This window comes from Phyllostomus hastatus, unplaced genomic scaffold, assembly GCF_019186645.2.
Source record: "Phyllostomus hastatus isolate PE091 unplaced genomic scaffold, TTU_PhHast_1.1 phas_scaffold_1066, whole genome shotgun sequence".
NCBI classification, from domain to species: domain Eukaryota; kingdom Metazoa; phylum Chordata; class Mammalia; order Chiroptera; family Phyllostomidae; genus Phyllostomus; species Phyllostomus hastatus.
The window spans coordinates 32,459,064-32,480,565 of NW_025334004.1; the positions used below are offsets into that span (position 1 = coordinate 32,459,064).

The 21,502-nt window shown below is 61.4% G+C and overlaps 1 protein-coding gene across 3 annotated transcripts in view; it reads left to right on the forward strand.

Annotated features, from left to right (window-relative positions):
- PTPRE (protein tyrosine phosphatase receptor type E) overlaps positions 1 to 21,502 on the forward strand; it is a 116,833-nt gene that overhangs the window by 6,756 nt on the left and 88,575 nt on the right. The window contains exon 1 of one of the 3 annotated variants that reach the window (XM_045854278.1): positions 4,892 to 4,965. The exons of the other annotated variants lie outside the window; for them this stretch is intronic. The gene's annotated coding sequence lies outside the window, so the exon portion shown is untranslated. Of the gene's footprint in view, positions 1 to 4,891; positions 4,966 to 21,502 lie in introns of those variants that run through there. 3 annotated transcript variants of the gene reach the window in all.

Here is a 21,502-nt window from a genome sequence, read left to right on the forward strand (position 1 = left end):
GGGTGCAGGGGAAGGGGTGCTGGGGCCATGGAGCTTCGTGGCAAACACGGAGGCCTGCCTGGAGGGGTCCTGCGGTCTCATAGGCCACCAGAGCGTCCGTCACCAGCCCTAGCTCCTGCCGCAGGCCCTCCAGCCACAGGCCCTCCAGCCCCCGTGAGTTTGCGTAAGGGTTCAGGTAGAGTCGTCATTACCCCCAAATTCCCTTCGAACCCCGGATGGATGGATTTCCGGGCCCTGGGCCCCTGCATGGCCCAGGACAGTTTCGGAGAGCAGAGGGGCGGCGTGTGCTTGCTTATGTCAGCGTGTGGAGTGACACTCGGCACCGGACATCCCCGGGTCTCCGGAACAGAAATTCTCTCATGATGATGGGTGCCGGTGGCGGCAGTGGGGCGGGGGGCGGGGCGCGGGTAAAGGGGGGGGTGTCAGTGTGAATGAACAAAATGCCAGCATATTGGTGCCCTTTTGCTACACCCAAGGGTTCCAAGGACTTACAGTAACTCCGTTCTGGGTAACAAAAGGTCACCCCAGGGCGCCGGCTGTCACGACTGGAAAACACGCGAGCGCCCTTCCAAAGACAACACGACGCCCGGCCTCTCACGTTTGCAGAGCGAACCCTCTGCGACCTTTCCCGCGCTCTGCGGCCCGGGCCCGAGAAGACGCTTTCCTCTGCAGCCGCGTTATTCCCGGTCCTTGGGAAGCCTGCACTGTTCCTGGTGGGGTCCTCACTCGCCGTCGGCGCTGGGTTTCTGGCTGGTGCTTGTCCCGCCTCTCCGGTGGCTTCCGTCTCACCAGCAGCTGTGTATTGCAGGACTGGACGCAAAACTCCTCCGCCGCCGAAACCCTGCCTTGGGTCAGAGGAGCGGGGGGCACAGCCCTCTCTCTCCCGAGGCCCGGGGCCGCCCTCCAGTGAGTGCATCCGTAATTCCGTAAACCGCTTCCTGCCGGGGCCGCGAACATCAGCCCCAGCTCCGTCCTCTGCTGGAGACACCCTCAGTCTGCCCCTGTACGTTCCTCTGAGCAAAGTCCCGATTTGGGCCCCACGCCATACAACAATGCAAGCGCCCGAGATTTAATGATTTTTGCACTGCGTCGTGCCAAGGCAGGCCTGCCTGCAGCTTGCCAACGATATTCTTTCAAAGAACGGTTCTTGGGTTTCATCAAACGTGGCGAGTATTTAAAAGAGTCTGTGAGAGCATTTCGAAGGAAATGGAAGTGTTATACATTTATTGAGCACCTACGGTATACACCTACTGCATTTACCAGTGCTATTACCAAAGAGAAGTCAGGATGCTGTCCTGTGGGTGCCCCAGGCCCTCGGGAGGGCAGACGCCGTCACTTCCAGGGTTTGTTAAGTGTGATGCTGGCCGCAGGGGTGGGCAGGGCTGCTGACGGGGGCGGGGAGGGGCCTGGAAGGCTGGAAGGGCATCACTGGATAGAGCAGGCTGGGTTTTCCCAGAGGTTCTCATGTTAGCCAGCAAGGCTAGAACATTCTAGACAGGGGCCTCTGTGTGCCTGGTCAGCAGTGCAGGTAGCATGCCCCGCCTGGGGCAGAGCAGGTGCCTGGCGCCGGCAGGAGCAGGAGCCCAGGATGGGGATGAGGGGACCAGGGAGGCAGCAGGGCCCTCCAAACGCCCGTCAGGGTCTGGTGCTGTCTGGTGGGCCAGGAGGACTGGACCTGTTAGAAGCCGGGGGGCCCTCTGAGGGAGTGAGAAAAGCTGTGGGTTCATTCCATACAAAATGCCGGGGTGTACAGCTTTGGTTTAAACAGTTTCCAGAGAGTCTTATCTACGGAAGGCCCCTCGGTCTCGGCCAGGGAGATGGGCATGCGGCGGGACCGGGCGCAGGTTTAAAGGACGCTGACGACCCAGGTCTGGGGCTGACTTGGGGTGGGCGCTAAGCGGAGACGCCACACACGGACAGTTGTTCGGCGGGGAGACCCTGCCCCAGTGAGCCACGAAGGGAGTGTTCCGTCCTGAGACTGGTGGCGACAATGTTCGTGCCGCCCCAGCCAACGGCTCGCCTTTCTTTCTGTTAAACTCGGTTTACCACGTACGTGCGTGGGGATTGGGCAGTAGTCCTGATAAGAGAGCGCGGAAAGACTCATTTAGTGCTGGCTGCTGTTGTCGTCCCGGAAGCCGGCTCGCAGGGCGTGTGGTGGGATTGGGCTCACGAAGCTTCACACGGTCACCGCGGGCCTGTGGCAGGCACAGACTGGGGGGCGTCCTGCTCTCTCTCTGGCACCCACGATGTTTGTTTTAAAGACCTCAGTCTAGCTTGGAGAACCACATTTAAAGTTTCCTTTTAAACATTTTTATTTATTTATTTTTAGAGAGAGGGGAAGGGAGGGGGAGAGGAAGGGAAGCATCAATGTGTGGTTGCCTCTCGCGCGCCCCCTACTGGGGACCTGGCCAGCAACCCAGGCGTGTGCCCTGACTGGGAATCGAACCAGGGACCCTTTGGTTTGCAGGCCAGTGCTCTATCCACTGAGCCGCACCAGCCAGGGCTAAAGTTTCCTTTTAAAATGGGGAAGATCCACGAGGAAGCAATGGCGGCGGCCACTGAAGGGGTGGACAAGGGGACACGGCTGGAAGAGCTGAGGTCTCTTATGCCCGTCTCGTTGTCCAAGTCCAAGGCGTGGCCCAGGCTGGTGGCCAGCCCCAGCCCGCCCAGCGTCCTGGCCGATGGCCCTCTGTCACCCCAGGGGAAAGACACACAGAGCCCCAGCCAGGCGGGAGGCTGCCCCGCGGAAAAGCCACCAGCCCGTGAGCACCGTCGCCGACTGCTTGCCTCTCGGTGGGCTTCACGGAGACCCTCTCCTCGAGGCACAGCGAACTGGCCTCTCGGATGGGAAACGCACGTTCAGTCTCCATCGGGGGAGGGGACTTGGACTGGGGCCAGCTTGGGCTGCAAACAGCCCTGGAAGGTCGCAGGGGTCAGAGATGACAACCACACCCCCCACTGCATGGCATTAAAAATTCATGCTCTCCCTTCACCGCACTAATCCAGCGCGACCCTGGGGGCCTTTCCGGGCAGAAGGGAGCCCGGGGCTGACCCGAGACTCGGCTCCGCTCCGCGCGGCTGGGTGTCTGCGCTCAGGGGGCTGAGTTCCCTGCACACGGCAGAGCCGCCCTTGAACTTCTCACCGCCAGCGAGAAAGGAAAGCGCTGTTCCTCGTTTCCAGTTTTCTCAGCCACCTTCCTCTGTGTTTCACGGTGACGAGACTAGACGGCATTCTCCGTGCCACGATTTCCCTTGGCCAGAAAGCAGAGCTGAATCCTACCTCTTTGCGTCTGCGGCGAGCTCTCTGACAAGGCTGGTGAAGAAGTTCGTCTCTCTACTTAGAGGCACGTGCGTTCCGGCTGTAACGGGGGTGGGGGGTGGCCGAGCCTCACCCAGGGTCACGCCCCATGCTCCTGGACCGAACCTCTTCTCGTCCTTGCTGCCCCGAGTGGACTGCCCCCTTCGTGCCCTGCCCCGTGGCTGACAGACACGCTGTTTGTGTTGGGTGGGAGGCCCCTGGTCCGCTTCCGTCGCGAGGTTTTCCGGGGGTTAGGGGACGTGCGTGCTGACTCTGGCAGGGCCCCGAGATGAGACATCACACCTCCCTTCAGCCCTGCGTCCTTCCCCTGCTGGGGCTCGGGCGCGGTCACGGTCACGCAAGCCCCGCCCTCGGAGCGTGCTTTCTACCCGGGCAGCTGTGTCCGGGGGGCGTCTTAGAAGGCAGCCCCCTGGGTGGGCTTGGTGTGCAGCGCACTTTCGTCAGCGGTGGTGTGGGATTCGTTCGGCAAAGTGCGCAGGCGGAAGGGGTGGGCAGTGCCGGCAGGAACTGATGACTGTGGTCCTGGTGGTTTTACTTTGCGACGGGTGTCTCCCTTCCCAGCGCAGCAGCAGCGGTTGCTGTGTCCTAAAGGGGTTGCGCTTCCTTCCGGGGTTCGGTGTCCTGGACACCAGGGCGGTCAGGCTCGGCGTGCTGTGTGCAGTTTTGGCCTCGGAGGGCGGGGCTGTGGCTCTGCTCGCCAGGGTGACCGTCCTGAGCTGCTGGCTGCAGGGTGGTGGGCGGGGGGTGGGGGGTGTTACTGTGTGAACAGCGTGGACTTGCCGGACGGTCGGGGCGTGCGTGGGAACTCGCGAAGGGATCGCCGTCTGGCAGCCTGAGCCTTGACCCCGTCACCGAAGGGTATGCGGTACTGGGTCTGCCCCCTGGAGAAACCAGAGTCCCCCGGGCTGAGCCCCGGGCTGGCCCCGAGTCTGGTCTGGGGTCCGCCGTGTGCCCCGCCCCCAGCCAGGGGCGTGCTCTAGGGAGCTGGTGAGGGAGCCACTCCCCACGTGGCCGGAGCCCTGCGCCAGCCGGAGGGGTCTCAGTGTCAGTGCGGAGGGGAGCCACCCGGGTGCTGTCGATGGGCAGGTCCGCCGCGGAGTCTGTGCCTGAGTCCAGCATGACCCCTGCTCCCACGGACCCCCAGGGCGGCTGTGCGGCACCACATGTGCCTGGGGTGGGGTGGGGGTCCCGGCTCCGGGGCAGTAGGGAGCTTAGGGCTGTGAGAGATGGAGACATGATTCGGTTCATCCCAGGCCACCGGGGCCCGGATGACTGACGCCACTGAAGGTTGCAGAGAACAGCTGGAGGCAGACGTCAGCGCCGACCTCAAGGCCCCGCCTTCTCTGTCCTTCAGGCCGACAGGCTCTTTCCTGCGGCTCCCCCAGCAGCCGCTCACCCCCCTCCCTCCCTCCCTGCCCCCCACAGAAGGGAGCCCTTCCCAGCAGGTGCTGCCGTGGCCCCCAAGCGAGCCCCTTGGCGCTGATGAGCCTGTGGGGGCGGCTGGCTTTTGCCCACCCTTGCGCTGTGGCCAGGGCTCGCCCTGTCTGACGGTCCAGGAGCTGGGGGAGCAGCCACCTCCAAACCACGCGGTATGAGAAAGAGGGTTCCCCCGGAAGGCCTGGGGGCACACCTGGGTGCTTCTGCAGGTGAGGACAGGGTTCTGGGCAGGTAAGAGCAGCAGGCCCAGCGTGGCTGGAGTCAGGGCCGGGCCCGGGGTGCAGGTCTCGGGAGACGCTGCAGTGAACTCCTGCACACAGGGGCCCACTACAGGGGCCCCTTCCTCCGTCTTGCAAGAGTGGGGCGGGGGCAGTAGGATGTGAGCCTCTGACCCCTTTCGGTGACCCAGTACCATTTGAAGAGGCAGGCCCAGCAGCCGCCAGGCCCCTGCAGACCCGCCCGAGGCACCTGGAAGTGAATACCCGTGGTCTGGACACGCGTTAGAGCGTGAGTGTGACTCCCACACCCGCCCATCGTTGACACGGTCACCTCGCCCTCCGCAAGGGTCCCGTTCTCGGGGGTGACGGCTATGGCAGTGCCGGTAGTGGCCGGTGTTGGGGGCACACTCGCTCTGTGCCGGGTCTGTTCTGGGACGTTCCGTGAGGACGGCCATGTGACGTGAGAACAGTGGTGGGCTCGTCCAGAGGGGGGGGACCCACGGGCCCAGGGACGGCAGTGCAGGGCTGGGATTTGAGCCCAGACAAGTCCCAGGAGTCCCCAGGATGCCTGGCCCCGGAGGCCCTGCGTGGTGAGCGGGCCTGGGACACTCGTTGCGAGCCCCCCTGAGGTCCCTGTGTCATCCACGTGGCCTGAGACGGCCGTGCGTGCCGGGCACTTGGGCTTGCAGACTCAGAGCCAGGGGTCCTCACTGGGGCCCTATTTCTGCGGGGGTTTGTGGCCGAGCAGCTGCCCCTCCGGGCGACAGGGCTGCACCTGGTGAAACTTCTGTTCAAGAGTGCCATCTGCCTTGTGGCTGCGGGTCCCCACCACGCTGTTCCGGCCGCAGCACGTGGGCCTGGCCCTAGGCCGGTGGCAGGGCGGTGGGGCCCTCCCCCAGGGTCCTCTCCCTGCCCCCTGCCAGCTGCCGTCTCCACCCCCTCCCCCCTCTCCCACCCTCATGTCACACGGCACCGCGTTATCCAGACCCCAGACCCCACGGAGCTCGCCCTCCTGCAGGCCCGTCACCCCGGCTGGGGACACCCGAGTGGGCGGAGTGAGGGCGCTGACCCCAGACGCGGGCCGCAGGGTCCCTGGCAGCTTCCCCAGCCTGAGCGGCTGCCCCTGCCAGAGCGGCTGGCGGGCCATTCTTCTGGAATGAGTAATGGCAAAGCGGGTCCAAGAAATGCTGTGTTTCCTCCCTGTTGTCGCCTCTTCTCCAAGGGACAGTCAACTGTCCCATCACGAGAGGAGGCCCAGGGGGACCCGTGACGCCCAGGGCTGGGTGCGGCAGGGCCGGGAGCGTCCGAATCACGGAATGGCGGCCTGCGGCTCCTGATTTGAGAGTCTCGTGCAGTAGTTTTAGGGGCCCCACAGGGAGTTTCTGCTTGGAGGAAAGGTACCTCTATCGAGGTGCCAGTGTTGGAGCCGCGCTCTTACTCTGCGGCGGTGTCCAGACCACGGTACTTTCCTTCCAGTGCCTCCGGCGGGGTCTGCGTGAGTCTGCGGTGCGGGGTGACCCTCTGAGGGGCGCCCACCCGCCCGATTTCCGGTCGGGGGAAGCTCAGCCCCTTGACCGAGCGGCGCAGGGGCAGAGCGGTGCGTGTGCCGCGCCCTCCAGCCCGGCTCGAGGGCCGCAAGGTCCCCCAGAGCAGGCACGTGCCGGGAGATCAGGGAGCACGTGGGCGGAGGGCTGGGTGCCGTATGGAGATTCGTGAGGAGTCAGATCCCCCGTGGTGTGAAGTGGCCGATGGCCCTGGGAAACCGGTGGCGTGAAAGGAAAGGGACACCACGTGAGAGCTTGTAAGTGTTTTTCTGGGATAAATGTCTGTGCTCCCCATGGGGTGACTGAGAGGGTCACCGGCAGGACCCGCTTCCCGGAGCCGGAGGAAGGCGGGTGAGGGTCACGCAGACAAGAGCCTGTCCCGGGATTTCATCGGCCTGCAGTCGGTCCGTCTCTCCGCCCGCCTGGCTCCGCGCTCAGGGAGGAGTTGATGGCCCAGCCCAGACAGCAGCGCTGGCCTGCGGGCCCGCCTGGGGAGGGGTCCGGCAGGGGGCCATCGGCCACAGAACGTGGGAGGACTGGCCTGGGCCACTGAAGGTGGTGCTTCCGCCTTGTCTAAGAACTCTCAGTAACGTGTGATTTCAAATCCCGAAGTCGAGGAAGACTGGTGCAGCCGTGGCTGAGCTCACTAGAAATCGGGACCTCCTGTTGTAAGTGGCAGCTTCCAGGGGCCCCTGGGGTGTCTGGAAACATGCGTTGCATTGACAGCGGGGGGCTGCTCCCATGACTGCGCTAACGCTGCCGTCAGCACAGACCGCGGTTTCGGGCCCGAGACCAGCGCCGGCAGCTTCCCCTCCTCGCCCGTCGGGAGCCAGCGCCCCTGGAGTCTTGGTTGGGCCAGGGTGCGGGGGGAGCGGCTTCCAAGGTTGACGTCGGCCGTGGGCAGGAGGCCCAGCTTCTCACCACGGGGACCCATCCCCAGGACCGTGTGGTCCCCGTGCCTTGGCGGCCGGCCCCTCCCCCGGGGAGACTGAGCCCAGAGACGGCGAGGCAGAGGCCGCGCCGTCCGTCCTGCGGGACTTAGACGCACTGTCCTTTCCGAGACGCCCGCCGCTCACGCCGGTTCGCCCTGTTCGCGCAGAGAGGAGTGACCAGCCCTGTCCGAAGAGCGGGTGCCGGCGAGGACCCCTGTGCTCTCGTCATCCTGCGGGTGTGAGTCATGGCTCTTAGCGGTCCCCCTCGGCACCCGACTCTGGCTGACTTACCAAGGGAAGGACCGGGCAGGCGCTGGGACAGTTCTCGGACTTGACGGGAAGGCTGGAGAGCCAGGCCCAGGAAAGGGCAGGCGCACGAGAGGCGTGCAGGCCACGGGAGCTCTAGCCGCGGGCCACGTCGCCGCCGTGGCCTCTGCGAGGGGCTCCCGAGCACTCGGATCGTCAGCTGTCCTGAAGGTCACCGTCTTGGGTAGGACGGACTGCTGGGGCAGGGTCATCTCCCCTGCCCATCGGTGCGTGGTGCGTGGAGGGTGGGGCGGCAGGTGGGACTCCCCCACAGTGGGGGGTGCAGCACTCTGAACCACCAACAGCACGTGCAGGGGGTGCCACTGAGGGAGCCCCCACACTGCAGACTCTCACTCTCCCCGTGTGTCCTGGGCTCAGGGTGATTTTCCCCAGGTCTACCCAGTACCCATGACATTAGCATATTCCTGAGAGATCATGTTAACTTGACTCACGGTTCACATCCACTGGCCGAGCCCAATACCTTCAGAAATCTATAGCTAATCCTTTCGTGAGGCAGCTAATTCTTTTAGAGAACAAATAATTACTTCGCAACCGGTTCTGTAACGATCAAGGCTCTCCAGCGCGTGCTCTCCAGGCAGAGTGTCCAGCCGCCGCGAACTCCCGTCGCTCGCGGTGAGGGGGACGGACGGACAGCGTTATGGACGGACGCCTGCTCGCACCGTCTGGTGCCGTGTGGGAACAGAGCACGGAGGCTTTTTTTTTTCTCCCTGCGCCGTAATTGATTGTCCCCTGGAAGGAAGTGCAGGCCGTTGTGAGTTCTAGGAGCTTGTATTTGCTTTATTTTGCCTGCCAGGCGGGTTAAGTCTGAGCACATTCAGCAGTCGAAGGAGCAGAAAAGCAAACACTTTGAGTCGTTACGCCCGGTAAGTCACGTTGGGAAAAGTCTCCGTTCGTGTTCATTTGTTTTGTTCTCTAAGAGGCTTTCCCGCGACGGCAGAAACACTTCGTTTCATTTCCCAGGGTTGCTCTCACGTTTCCCCCGGGGAGGGCGTGCAGAGCCGGGGCCACAGCGCGGCTGGGGCCGGGAGCCTTGGCTCCGGGGTGTCTGCGGCGGTCTGGTGGCCACGGAGGGAGGAGAGGCGGGAGTGAGGGACCCGCAGCAGGCAGGGGGACCCGTCGGGGGGCTGCCACCTTAAGCCAGCAGAGATGGAGAGAGAGCAGGACCGGGAGACAGAGAGATAGGTTAGCAGCGGCTGCCGCTCAGGTGCCCCCTCGTGCCAGGCACGCTCCCTGCTCTGCCCTCTGCCTCCCCACAGAGCACGCGGGACAGGCAGGTGGGCGAGCAGAACCAGCCTCGCCACGGGGCGGGCTCCCACACACCCACAGGAAGCTGGTGTGCGGGAGGCCTGGAGGGTGCGGCCACCTCGGGCAGTCCCAAAGCAGGGCAGGCTGGCAGGCCTGGACACCGGGTGGCCACGAGGAGACAGAAGGGCCCTGCCTGGGAACCCCGGCAGCTCAGGGTGTGCCTCCTGCCTTCCGGGCCTGGATTCTGAGACGGCCCCACCTTTGCATTAAAGATGTGGCCAAGGCAAACACGGTATGTAACCTTTTTGAGTGGGTGCTGTTAGCCGTTTACAGCAGAGCACAGGTGACCCCGAGTCCATGGCGGGGCGGAAAGAGAGTCCTGAGTCGCACTGCGGATGTGATTTTACTTTGAGGAGAGAATAATGATTCCTGTGCTCCTGGAACATGTCAGCGTAGTTATTATTATTATTATCTTGCTGTTATCATTTAAAGGACTATGGCCTTATTCTCTTTAAATGGCTTTTCTGTGTTTTATATTGTATGTAGGTATAAAGCACACCAAGTATCATGATTTTTGGCCAAGAAAAGTGATTTGCTCTACAAAAACTATTAGGGAGAATATTGATTTCTTAGATACAGTAATCCTGAACTGCTTTTTTATTCAAGATTTATAAATTGCATTAGCGGTACCCTTCAGATTAGCCAAAACTTCAAAGCAGAACTTCAAAGCAGCTTAATTCGGGAGGGCCACACGCCGTCTGACGTCCCCGTGTGCTGTTTGCAAAGCAGCTGCCCCACCCGCTGCGGGCAGCATCTGAAGGGACTTAAGGTCCCTTTAATTCCACCAGGAAACCGTCCTCCAATTTGCTCTCGTTCTGTTCATCTGGCGTTTTCCTGGCTCATCCCTCCTCCAGTAAATCACGTTTGTTGTCGACAGGCCTGCCGGTTTCCTTGGAGCTTGGCATTCCGGGGCAGGAAGGAAATAGTGGGGAAACGTCACGCTGATAAGGCGACTTCTTAAGTGGTTTTAAAGGCACACGCGGTCGTTGGTCTGCATGGACTCGATCCGGCCTTCTGGAGGTTTTCCAGAGCCAACCCGTTTCCTTCCTCGTGTCTGTAACGGTTTTACTCTCTGCGTGCCTGGAGCCGCGTCCTCTGCGTGTGCGGCCCCGGCCCCCGCTGCACGGCTGCTGGGCGAACAGCAGACGTCCTGCCCGGCAGGAGCGAGCCCGCTGCGTGTGCCGGCAATGCCTGCCTCGCCACGGCAGTTTGGAGAGCACGGGGTGAGGCAGACGGCCGCTGTGCCGATGATGTCACGTCAGAGGAAAATCACAGCACTTGGCTCGGGCGCTCCTTTTTCCCAGCCCAACTTTTATAGCGTCACAGAGCCCTGAGAGCTAGGCCAGAGGTCAAGGTCAGGATGACTCTGCTTTCCCACTGGAAAACGAAACTGGGCTGTGTAGCCGTGCAGAGTGGCGTGCCTGGCGACCGCAGGGACGGGCACAAGCAGAATCACGCACCCAGCTGGTGGGTGCGGGGCCGGGACTGAGGCTGTCGGAACCTCACTGACTGTCGCCGCGGACGCCGCGTGCTGTCACGAATCACTCTGAAACTGCACGTTCTACCCGATCTGCAAAGCAAACTTGAACCTCGGATTGGTGTGCATTTCAGGTTACAACACGAAGCCATTCATTTTGGAGGGAAGATGTTTCATGCGCGTTGTAAAATAGAATGAGGAGGGACCTGGCATTCTCGGTGGCTTCTGTAATCAGGCTGTGTCGACAGTTGTTTTTAGGTTGATTTCTTCCATGATGTGTGCTGTGTAAGTAGTAAAGTCACAAATCCTTCTCTGTGTTTAAATTGCTCTTAATATGTACATTTTAATATTAATGCAGCGAAGTATTTTAAGTATGTTACTTGGAAGTATGAGTTCTAAGACAATACGTTTTATTATGATGATGAAAATTCATTTTATTATTTTCTGAAGAAATCAGAGAAGATAGACATTTTATTTTGGGAGCAGATATAGGTGTCTGCTGGGTCTCCCCCTGGGCCAGGTGCCCTCAAAGCCTGCTCACCTGGCGTGGGATTTCCAAAGGGCCCCTGGCACACTGTGTCCAGGTGAGTAGCCTGCAGCAGGTGTCCCGGGAAGGTGAAAGGAGAGCAACACCTCACACTGTTTTCTCCGCAGCGTCCCTGGGCTTCCTGCCTTGAGTCCAGACCCTGAACCTGGGGTCTCTCAGGAGTCCGTGGGTAGAATTCTGAGGGTCTGTACATGTAGATGAGAAAAAATATACACCTTTCTTTTCATATAATTGGCTTCCTTTATGATTCTATATCCCTCGTGCTTTTAAAAAAATTTTATGATGGGAGCAATTTAAAGAAAAAAATTTTAGAATTCAATTTTTAATTCCTTCACAGCAAAATTCACTCATGTTCGGTATACACCTCCGTGAGTTCTGACAAAGGCCCAGAAGTGTGTCACCGCCACCATAAGCAGGACACACAAGGTTTGTCCCCTCCCCAAGACAAGATTCACCCCGCCGCCTTGCAGACGGATCCTGCCATCCCGCTGCTAAGCCCTGTGAACCGCCGACCCGACCTCCGCCCCTGCAGTTTTGCCCTTCCCAGAATGGCGTGGGAATGGAATTATACAACACGCAGCCTCTGGGTCCGCTTGCTTCCACCCAGCGTACGGCTTTGAGAACCATTCTCGTTGTGGGGTACGCCGCTCGTTCACCCCTCTTACTGCTGTGTGGGCTTCCCTGGCAGTGGGCTTGACCCTCCCCAGTTTGGGGGCTGTTTGGGTTGGGTCTGGTTTGGGGCGCTTACAAATAAAATGGCTATAACACACGTGTGTGTGTGAACCTAGGTTTCCATTTCCCTTGGATAAGTAAGTGGGCCGGGGTTGTAACCCCATGTTAAGTGTATTTAACTCTCTAAGAAACTCCCAGACCCTTTCCCACAGTGGGCGTGCCCTTGGCCTCCCCACAGCAGCCCACGCGTTCCAGTTGCCCCGCGCCCTTGCCGACGAGTGCCCTTGTCAGTTGCCCACTCTTCCGATTTGCGCCTCGTTTACGCGTGCCCAGCAGTACCTCCCTGCAGCTCTCGCCTGCACCGCCCTCACGACGGACGGTAGGGGGCGTCTTTTCCGGTGCCGACTCGCCCACCGCCTACCTTCTTAGGTCGTGCCTGACCGATCTCTTCGCCCATGTTAAAAAAATCAGGTTGTTAGTTCTGTTACATTTTATTCTACGCAGTTAGAGGTATGGTTCTGAGAATGAGCCTCGCCAGATGGCTCGAGGGACCCATGTCACCAAAAGGGTTAGGAACCCTTGGGAGACGCACTAAGCCCGCAGGATAGCTTCGTTTCTCGCGTGTTTGCGTTTCTCGTGGCGGCGCCGCCTGGCTCAGAGGCCGCCGGACGCCGTCGCCCAGGTTGCAGCGTGCGGGCAAAGGGATGCTCCGCCGCCCCGCCGAGCTCTCGGCTCCGCGCGTGCGGAGCGGGAGGGGAAGGCACCGCCCCGCAGCGGAGGCGGGATTCCATATGCCTCCCTCGCCTTCAGCGCGCGCGAAGGCGTCTCTTCTATTTTTATGTAGGAGATTCTTTGGCTGTCTTTGATGCTCTACCCAAATGGAAGGAATCCTGCGTTGCAGCAAAACACACCAACCGACATATTCTAGGAGAACGAGCCTGTTCCATCTTTAGACGTGGGAGCCCTTTCTGGACGCAGAATGGAAACGTGCAGTTGCGTGCGTGTTTGAGTGCCGTCCGCGGTGGTCGACTCGGTGCTTCGGCATCTTTTTCTGGCGTTTCATCACCCTTCTCCAGCAGAGCCCGCTTCCCAGGAAAAAAGGCTTTTTGTCTACTGGAGATAGTGTTTAAAAATCTCTGGGGCAGCTATATTTTGCCTTAGTCATAACCAAGTCTGTGAGGCAAGTTTCAATACAGCCTTCACTGGTTCACATTTCTAGGAACGGGAATGCTTATTTATGATCGGTGTATTCGCTTTGTTTCGTGGTTCTCCGGTTTAGGACCACGAGGAAGAACGTAAGACAGAAAGGTCTTGCTATGACACTCTTATTTTAATTCACTGGAAGCCCTTACTCAGGGTTCTCTCCTTTCCATCAGAACGGGGAAAAAAAATGAACAAGTAAATGCAATGTATATATTGAAAATTAATTTTGGCACCAAAACATGTGCCGCAGGGAAGAGCCGTGCCACGCGTTAATCACGGCTCTGGAGTGCGCCTTGGCGAGAGGCAGGCGCCCTGTGTTCCGTATTTGGCACACGGGGCGAGCGGCACACATGTAGTGCTGTTAAGTGCTTACGTTTGGGGACGAAGAGACATTAAAAGGATTCTTACCCTCTAGCCGTGTGTCATCCCTCTGCAAAAACAGAGGCCTCCACAGGTAAAAAGAAAGGAATAGACAGACAGGAGCGCCCACCGGGGTCCTTGTCCTCCTGTGAATGTCCCAAGGCCCCCCGCCGAAGCTTCTGTACCTGGCTGTCCACTTCTGTCTGTCCCTCAGGCTGCCGACAGAGGGGTGGGAAGAGGAGCCTTTGCTCACCTGCAGACGCAGGTGCCCCTGGCCCCGCCCGCCCCTCTGTATCAGCTTCCCTGGCTGCCATGGCAATTACCTAAGAATCTAGCAGCTTACAGCCCTGCCGGTTTCCTGTCCCCAAGTTTCCGGGGGTCAGTGCCCAGGCCCAGCTGTGCCCATGTCTCGCTGGCTGCCTGTGCAGAGTCTCCCAGGGTGAGACCGGTGTGCCTGCGGGGCTGTGCGGGCCCCTGCTGGGGGCTCTGGGACGGATCTGCTTCCCGGGTCCTGCAGGTGGGGTCCCGGTTTGCAGCTGGCTGGCGGGGAGGTGGTCTCTGGTTCTAGACTCTCCACGCCTTGGCCCCACCCCTTCCGCCCTCATCACAGCCAGGAGCTGTAGGGGCAGCCCCTCCCCTGCTTGGAAGAGCTCTGCCCTCTCTTTCTGCCATGGCTGTCCGTCCGGGACAACCCAGTGTCATGACCTCCCCATGTGAAAGTCAGCCAAGCAGCCAACTTCATTCCACCTGCAAAGCCCCTTCCCGGCAGGGCCTAGGTTAGCGTTCGATGGGAAAGCCGGGGGGCGGGCGCCCTGGGGGGCATGTTTAGGGTTCTGCCTGGCCCCCTCCACACACACACACACACACACACACACACACACACACACACTAACAGCGGAACGGCCCAATTCAAGGGCCTCCCGCGGGCCTGTGTGCGGCGGCAGAGGGTGCTTCCGCTCCGACACAATATGTGCCGGCAGAACTCTGCGATATTTACCATTTGGTGTTTACGCCTCGCAGACTTCGCTGGGCCTATCTTTAGGAATACTCTTTACATAAATTAAGATGATTTTCTCTCTTTCCCGAAAACACAGCAACATGTCACACATTCTGGAGGAAAACAGGGAATTGCTTATACCGTGGGCCAAATTAAATTCTGGGGGAGTCCTCGGGCGCGGCAGGTAAAGGCGGGCGGGAACTGGCAGCCCGTTTTAAGTTTCCTAGGAATTTCCTTGTAAGCTTAATCGCACGTTAGTTTTTAAAAGCCATTTAATTATACCGTGAAGAATGTGCCCGGGGTTCCCGGCATTTACTGGAGAAAGGAATCCTGGGCACACACCACGGGTTCCTCCCAGGGGCTGCCCAGGGCCCCGGCTCTCACCCGGGGGAGGACAGGCCTGCCCCGAGGGGCGGAGCACAGGGCTTGGGGTCCGAGGGTTTCTGCCCAGCCCCCCACTCCTCCAGGCTGGTGCATTTGGGGCAAGTCCTGTGGCCTCAGGCTTCAATGTCCCGTCATGGGGAAGGTCATCTCGCATGCAGGAGTTAAGGAGGTCTTGTCTAAGCACGCAATTTGTCGTTTAGGATGAGCTGGACACCTGCTAGCTGAGCAACCAGAGAGAGAGAGAGAGAGAGAGAGAGAGAGAGAGAGAGCGCCGTTCCGTGTCTGCAGCTCGCTCAGAGTTGTGTCCCGCCCTTGCCCTGGAAAGTCTGGGACCCTGTGGGTGGGGTTTCTATACGGAAGGCTCTTTGCAGGGGATAATCTTGGGATCAAAGCAAAGCAAATGAGGCTGAGTGCCCCTCTGTCTCAGCACCGTCCGCGGTTTGCTGGGGGCCGGCCACACCTGCGTGCGCGCCCTGTGCCCCCGATACGTGGTAACTGCCTCAGCGAGTGTGAGGGGGTGTGCTTGCCTTGAGGGGAGAACCACGCACACTCGCCTTGGGGCTGTCTTGGAAACCCACCCTTCAGGGAAGGAGCCGCTGTCTGCAGACTGAGCTTGGCTCTCTCTCCCGACTGGAAAACCTGATCTACTCGGGGGAGAGCGGGCGGTGGTTCACCGCGTCCCAGAGGGCTCACAGCCTTCGTCCCCAAGGGCAGGCACTGGGCTCTCACCGCCCTCCCCTAGCTCAGCCCCGGTTTAGGGAACTCGGGGCTGATGTGACCCAGCTTGCACATGTCCCCTTTATGGGGAAGGAAGAGGCCCTCGCCCCCACCCCCAGCCCAGTGCTCTCCGCTGAGGTTCTGGAGCGCTGGGGAGCAGGGTGCCTGGGGTCGGCCACACGGCTCAGCACACGCGTGTGGGGACTGTTGGCCTGGCTGTGGAGCGGTGGCCCGGTGGCCCATCCGTCAGACACAGCCTAGGGAGGGAGCCAGGCGTCCCTAAGGTCCCTGGGGCAGCGTCTGTGGAGAGTTCCCCTCCTGCACACCTGTGAGGGGACTGCTCTGCCCCTGGCAGCGCTGAGCGGGTGCTGCTCCAAGTGTCTCCCCCCCACGAAGGAGTTTCCTGCCCACCCCGAGTTGTCCCTGCCCCCCAGCACCGCCCTGCCTCTGTGCACCTCTGTGCTGGCCCCCCTCCCCTCCCACATCCATGGAGAGGCTGGCACTGGGACACGTGACTGTGGTCCCCCCCCCCCCCCGGTGCCGCCCGGTGCGGGGTCCCCCTGCGCCTCCCCTGCCCCCGAGGTGCAGAAGTGGCCCCACGACCAGACCAGGCGGGCTGCTGCCCGGCCGTGAGGGAAGCTGAGCTCTGATAAAACCAGCCCGGGGGCCCCTGGCAGGGAGAGCGAGGTCATCTCAGGGCACTCGGCCTTCCCCCGGTCCTTCCTGGTGATGGGCACTCACGGGGCCCCACGGAGCCCCGCTCCGGGCCGGTCCCTGGGCTAGCAGCTCCTGTCCTGCCCCTGGGAGACCCCTTTTCCCGGCAGGACCCCATCCCCACGCAAGGGCACCCCTCTCGTCTGTCCTGCAGAGCTCCCTGGCTGGGAGTCGCATCCAGCCCCCTCGAAGAGTCACGCTGGAGGCACCAGGGGGCCGTGGTCTCCCTCCAGTGCCCAAGACAGGGTCTGCGGAGCGCCCGGACTGTGACCGGGACCTTCCCCAGGCTTCTGGAGAGGGTGGACACTCCTGGCCTGGAAGGAGCTCCTGGTGTTGGCCAGTCACACGGAGCCTCTGAAATGCGTGGTCCAGGCAAACAATATAGATTATTCTAGGGTCTAAGGTCAGCCCTGCCCAGGCTCCGCCCCGCCCCGCCCCCGCTGCCGTGCAGGGGGCGTGGCCTCGGAGCCACGCCCCCTGAGACGCACTCACCTGGTGCAGCGCAGCGTCGTGTGGGGCGAACGCTCTTCCCCACACTCCCCAAGCTGCAGCCCCCCTCTCAGCTCCCTGAACCCCTACACCTCATTTCTTTCCTAAATGTGAGAGTCACTGTGTCTGTCGGATCCCCCAGGGGCTGGCTGTCGCCTTCCACACGGTGACAGTGGTGTCTCCCCGCTTGTACTTACAAAGGGAAGAGTGACAGACCTCCCTGATCGCGGCCCGGTGGAGGCTTCCCACAGCGAAGTTTGTCTCGGGACTGTTTCACGAGCGCGCGTGGACTTGGGGTTTGTCTGGGAAAGTAACTTGAGCCGTCGGTGTTAATGGCGTTTAATTACTAGGCGCGTGCGTGTGCCCGTGTGTGTGTGTGTGTGTGTGTCCTGGATCAGCTGAAGAGCCGGTTCTGAAGCCCAGGCTGGGGGCGCCGTAGCGCCCCGGGACCCCTTCTCCCAGCTCACGGAGTGCCTAGTGCTGTTCCCGCGGCTCCTGTGCTAACGATACATGAGCTGATGACGTCCCGCTGCAGTTCCATTTAGAGATGACCCGGTGTCCGCTGCTGTCGCCCTCTGAAGGACATAAATAATGACCCCTGGTGCCAGGCAGGCAGGCGGGCGTCCGGTGGGAGAGCCAGCGGGGGGCCCGCGTCAGGGGCTCCCGGCCGCGCCCACCGCCGCGCCGGCTGCCCACGCGCCCGCGCGCTCCTCCTGTAGCCCCGACTCCAAGGTTTTCACGCCTGGAGAGCCTCGGAGGACTCACCAAACGCAAAGCTGAAGGTGCGGGTCTCAGTGACCCGGCCGCAGCTCGCCTGTTCTTGAGATTAGGGATGTCAACGTGGGGCTGAACCCGAGAACTTGTCTGTTATCTGCACGACCCAAGGACGCGAACTAAAGCGGGGGAATGCGGGTGGGAGGGGGCGTGCGGGGCGGAGGGGAATAAAGGGGGCGGGGAATGGGACAACTGTAACAGCATAACCAATAAAATATATTAAAGAAGAAAAGTAAATAAATAAATATGGCGCTTAAGTGGCTTTTCTGCGCACGGCGGTCTGAGGATCCCGCCCCTCCCGCCTCCACGTCACTCAGTTGATTGACACGCCCCGCCGCGCCCTGGGCGGCGCACTCTCCGCGCGACGGTCGGAAATCCGGGGTTCGCGGCTCCGCCCCCGCCCGCGGTAAACCCGGAGTATGGTTTCTGATCCGAATCCTAGACCTTGGGGCGGAAGGGAGGTTCTAGTGATGGTCCCACCCAGGGACGGGGTTGTGCAAGTGAGGAGACAGCGGCTTCTCACCCGGGCAGAAACGGAATCTCCGCAGGGAAAAACGTGGGGGGGGTCCCTTACTCACAGTGTTTTAAATAAGTCGAGGAACACCATTCCGTGTGTGTTATCACGTGTTCTTTCCTCCCCTGAGAATCGGGGGACACGGGGCTGCGCCCGCCTCCTGCCGGCTGGGAGCGATGCCGCCGTGAACGAGGGTGCGGGGTCTCTTGGACGAAATCAATTTCATTTCCTTTCTGTATTTACCCAGAAGCGGGAAGGCCGGGTCGATACTATTTTTTATTACAGGTTTAAGGTATATTTCACATGATGCTACCTCTTAATATTCTTTTTCACTCCCGGGGGGGCTTGTGTCAATTGACGGAATAGTGTCGTGGCTGCCTCTGTTTGCAAGTGGAAAGGCAGAAGCCAGCCAGCCGTGTCTGCCAGGGCAGATGTTGCTAGAAGGTTTATCTGCGTCCTTGGGCCCCAGATCCGTCCTTGTGGGCCCTGCCCCGGCCTGACAAGCCAGGGTGCTGCACGGGGGCTCTGGTGTTACCGAATCTCCTGGGAAGAGCTCAGGGGAGCCAGCGCGCCCGAGCCCGCTGCTCCGGAGGAAGGTCCCCCTCCCTCGGACCGGGGTTCCATGAAGGCCTCTCCGAGCCAGGGCTGTGAGCCCATCCGTCACCAGCACACCGTCCAGCGAACCGCCTCCCAGGTGTCTGCTAGCCGGTCACCCTGTAGCTCCTTTGCTCCGGTAGGACTTGAGGATTCCCCTCTCACCGAGCACAAAAGGGAACCATTCCACCGGTGAATGTCTCCTTCTGGGGACCCTCCTTCTAGCCCTTCGTCATTCTTCACTGTTGACACCTGCCTTCTCCCAAGCAGACCTGCAGGACAGGCTCAGCTTTGTCTCTGGGCGGTGAGCACAGGGCCTGGCGCTGGAGGTCTCGTTATTACAGGGAAGGCCAGCCAGACGCCCCACCCAGGGTTCTCTGTGGAAATCGTGCTGCACGTGCTGGCAGGGTCAGGGTGGCTCAGGATCCTCTGTCTCTGTGCGTGGGGGGTACATGGAGCGAGAAAATGTGGCCTGGACCTCACGGGGCTTCCAGGCCGTCCCTAGGAAATGGTTCCACACCGCCGGCCGTGTGGTGGGGGGGCACCATGGCCGCAGGAAGGGCTTCCAAGGGGGAAGACATGGCCCCCAGAGGAGAGGCGGGGGTGGGGGGCACTCTGGTCTATCCGACACACCCACCCCAGAGCGCCTCTCTGAAAACCCTGCCCTGACTTCGGCGCTTCCCTGATCAAACACCCCCCCCCCCCGCCCCGTGGTCCTCCCGCAAGAATCCCGCCGGCTCAGCCAGAGAGCAAGGCTCCCACCAGACCCCTGCCGACCTCCGAGCCTCCCAGCCCCCCGTGCCCCGGGCACTGCGCCTGCTCAACATGCCGACCGCGCAGCCTGCTGCCCCCTGTGCACGTGCCCCGCATCCGCGTCTGCCCGAGCAGGGCTGCGCACCTTCCTCCGAGAAGCCCTCAGGGACTTCCCCCCTCTCCCCGCTCGGGCGGGTCCCCTCCTGTTGCCCCTGCGCGCAGGACATCCCCTCATTACTGGGTGTCGTGGCTTCTGCTGTGCATCAGGCCGGGCTCTAGGTCATGGGCAGGGAGCCGCGCCCCAGCTGGACGTGTGTGCGGGGCCAGAGTGAGCCAGCGCACAGGCTGCTGTCGGCCACGGCCCCTATCCCGCCGTGTGTGACCCCCAGCTCGCTCCCCATGCTCCCCGGGGGCAGTGCGCTCCCCCCTGCGCCCTGCGTCCCAGGCAGCCCCTGCACTCAGCCGGGCCCAGCACACACAGGGGAATGAATGAATGAAGGGCCAGGGCAGAGCAGAGCGTCGTGGAGCTGGAGGGTGCGGAGCTGGCAAAGGCAGGGCTCAGGCCCCGGGCCCCGGGAGCAGGACAGCCATGTGCTGTGGAAGCGGCGGTGGGGTAGGACGGGGAAGAGCAGAGTGGAGGGCCCTGCCGCGGCTGAGAGGTCAAGGTCAGCGCCACTGCAAAGGAACGGCTGGCCTTGGGCTGCGGGGGTGCTCTGACTGACTTCAGATGGACCTCGCCTCCCAGCCGGAACCCTGTGCCTCCTGCTTCCGTTCCCCGGGTTCCCAGACGCTGCCGTCCTGCAGCCGTGAGATGTGCCCATTCTGCCCCACGCCCCACCGGCACTGCAGCCCCAGCAGGAGCCCCAGACACGCGCCAGGCAGGCGAGGCACTTGCACCAGGAGAGCTGGGTGGGCCTCAGCACGGGGGCGCAGCGCCTGCCCCGGCCACAGGGGGCGCCCCTGCGCAGGGCCGGCCCACATGGACGCAGAGAACGCGGCCTCGGGCTCATCTTCTGACTTTTCCAGAGAAGCTATTTGGGGGGAATGTTGCAGTTTTTAAATGTGGACAGCTGTGTAAATATATATGGATACTTCTGTTTTAATGCTTGGGACACCGGGTGAGTTGGACGGGACACGTGTTCTGGGTCCTGGCTGCATTTACTCTGGGCGGTGAGCTTTCCACCTGAAAATGCAGTTCTGGTTCATTTCTGGGCATCCATCCCCCTGCCCTTGCTACAGCCCAGCTCCACTCCTGCACCTCGCCGAAACGCTGCGAGCCACGTTCCCACGGGCACTCTGGAAGGTTCCGTCTCTATGTGCAGGCTCCCTTCATGCACAGACATGGGTCCCGGGGCCCTTACCCGCAGCCGGGGCATGTGCAGAGTGGGGGCAGGCTGGGCGGCAGAGCAGCCCAGTCCAGCTCTCCCCGCAGGCCGCGTATGGAGCCACAGTGACAGCGTGACCCCCTGGCCTCCTCCCCGCAGCCCAGGCTCTGTCACCCGTGGGGGAAAGGCAAAGAAGGCTTCTCTGCAAAGTAGCGGAATGTCTTTTTCTGTCGCGCTGGGGAGAGAGGGGTCAGCATTGCCCCGGTGCGGGCCAGCTCTCCCGCGGTGAGTCCGGGGGCCTGGGGTCTCTCCGCGTCAGGAGCCACAGGGAGCAGCGGCGGCAACTGAGCCGCAGGTCCCAGGCGGCAAAGGGAGCCTCACCCCCTCCGCCAGCCGCCAGGGGCGGGCGCGGTCGTCCGGCGTGGAAGTCTGTTGCGGAGGTGAGGATGTGGGGTGTGGGTGCTGTCCATCCACCTCTCCAAAACGAAGTTTCCTGGAAGAAAATGTTGTCTTTGAATCGGATGACGTTCTTGAAGTCAAAAAAATATATAATCAGCTAGCAAGCCCATGCCCTTGCATGTTCTCGAGCTGATCCTTTAGCTTCAGAGCTAAAACCCAAACCACACAGTACGTGCTGGCGGGCAGCCGGGCAAACCATGCGTGACGCCTCCCTGCACGGGAGCGATACTCAGGGTTGGGAAGGAAGGGAGCCCCGACACACTCCACGGCGCGGCTGCCCCTCGAGGACAGTGACTGCGAGACCCCACTTCTGCGGGGGGCCTGGAGCAGTGACATTCATGGGGTGGAAATTCGAACGGCGGGTGCCAGGGGCAGGGAATGGGGGGCCCGTGTTTTCTGGGGACAGAGATTCAGTTTGGAAGACGGAGACACTCTGGAGAT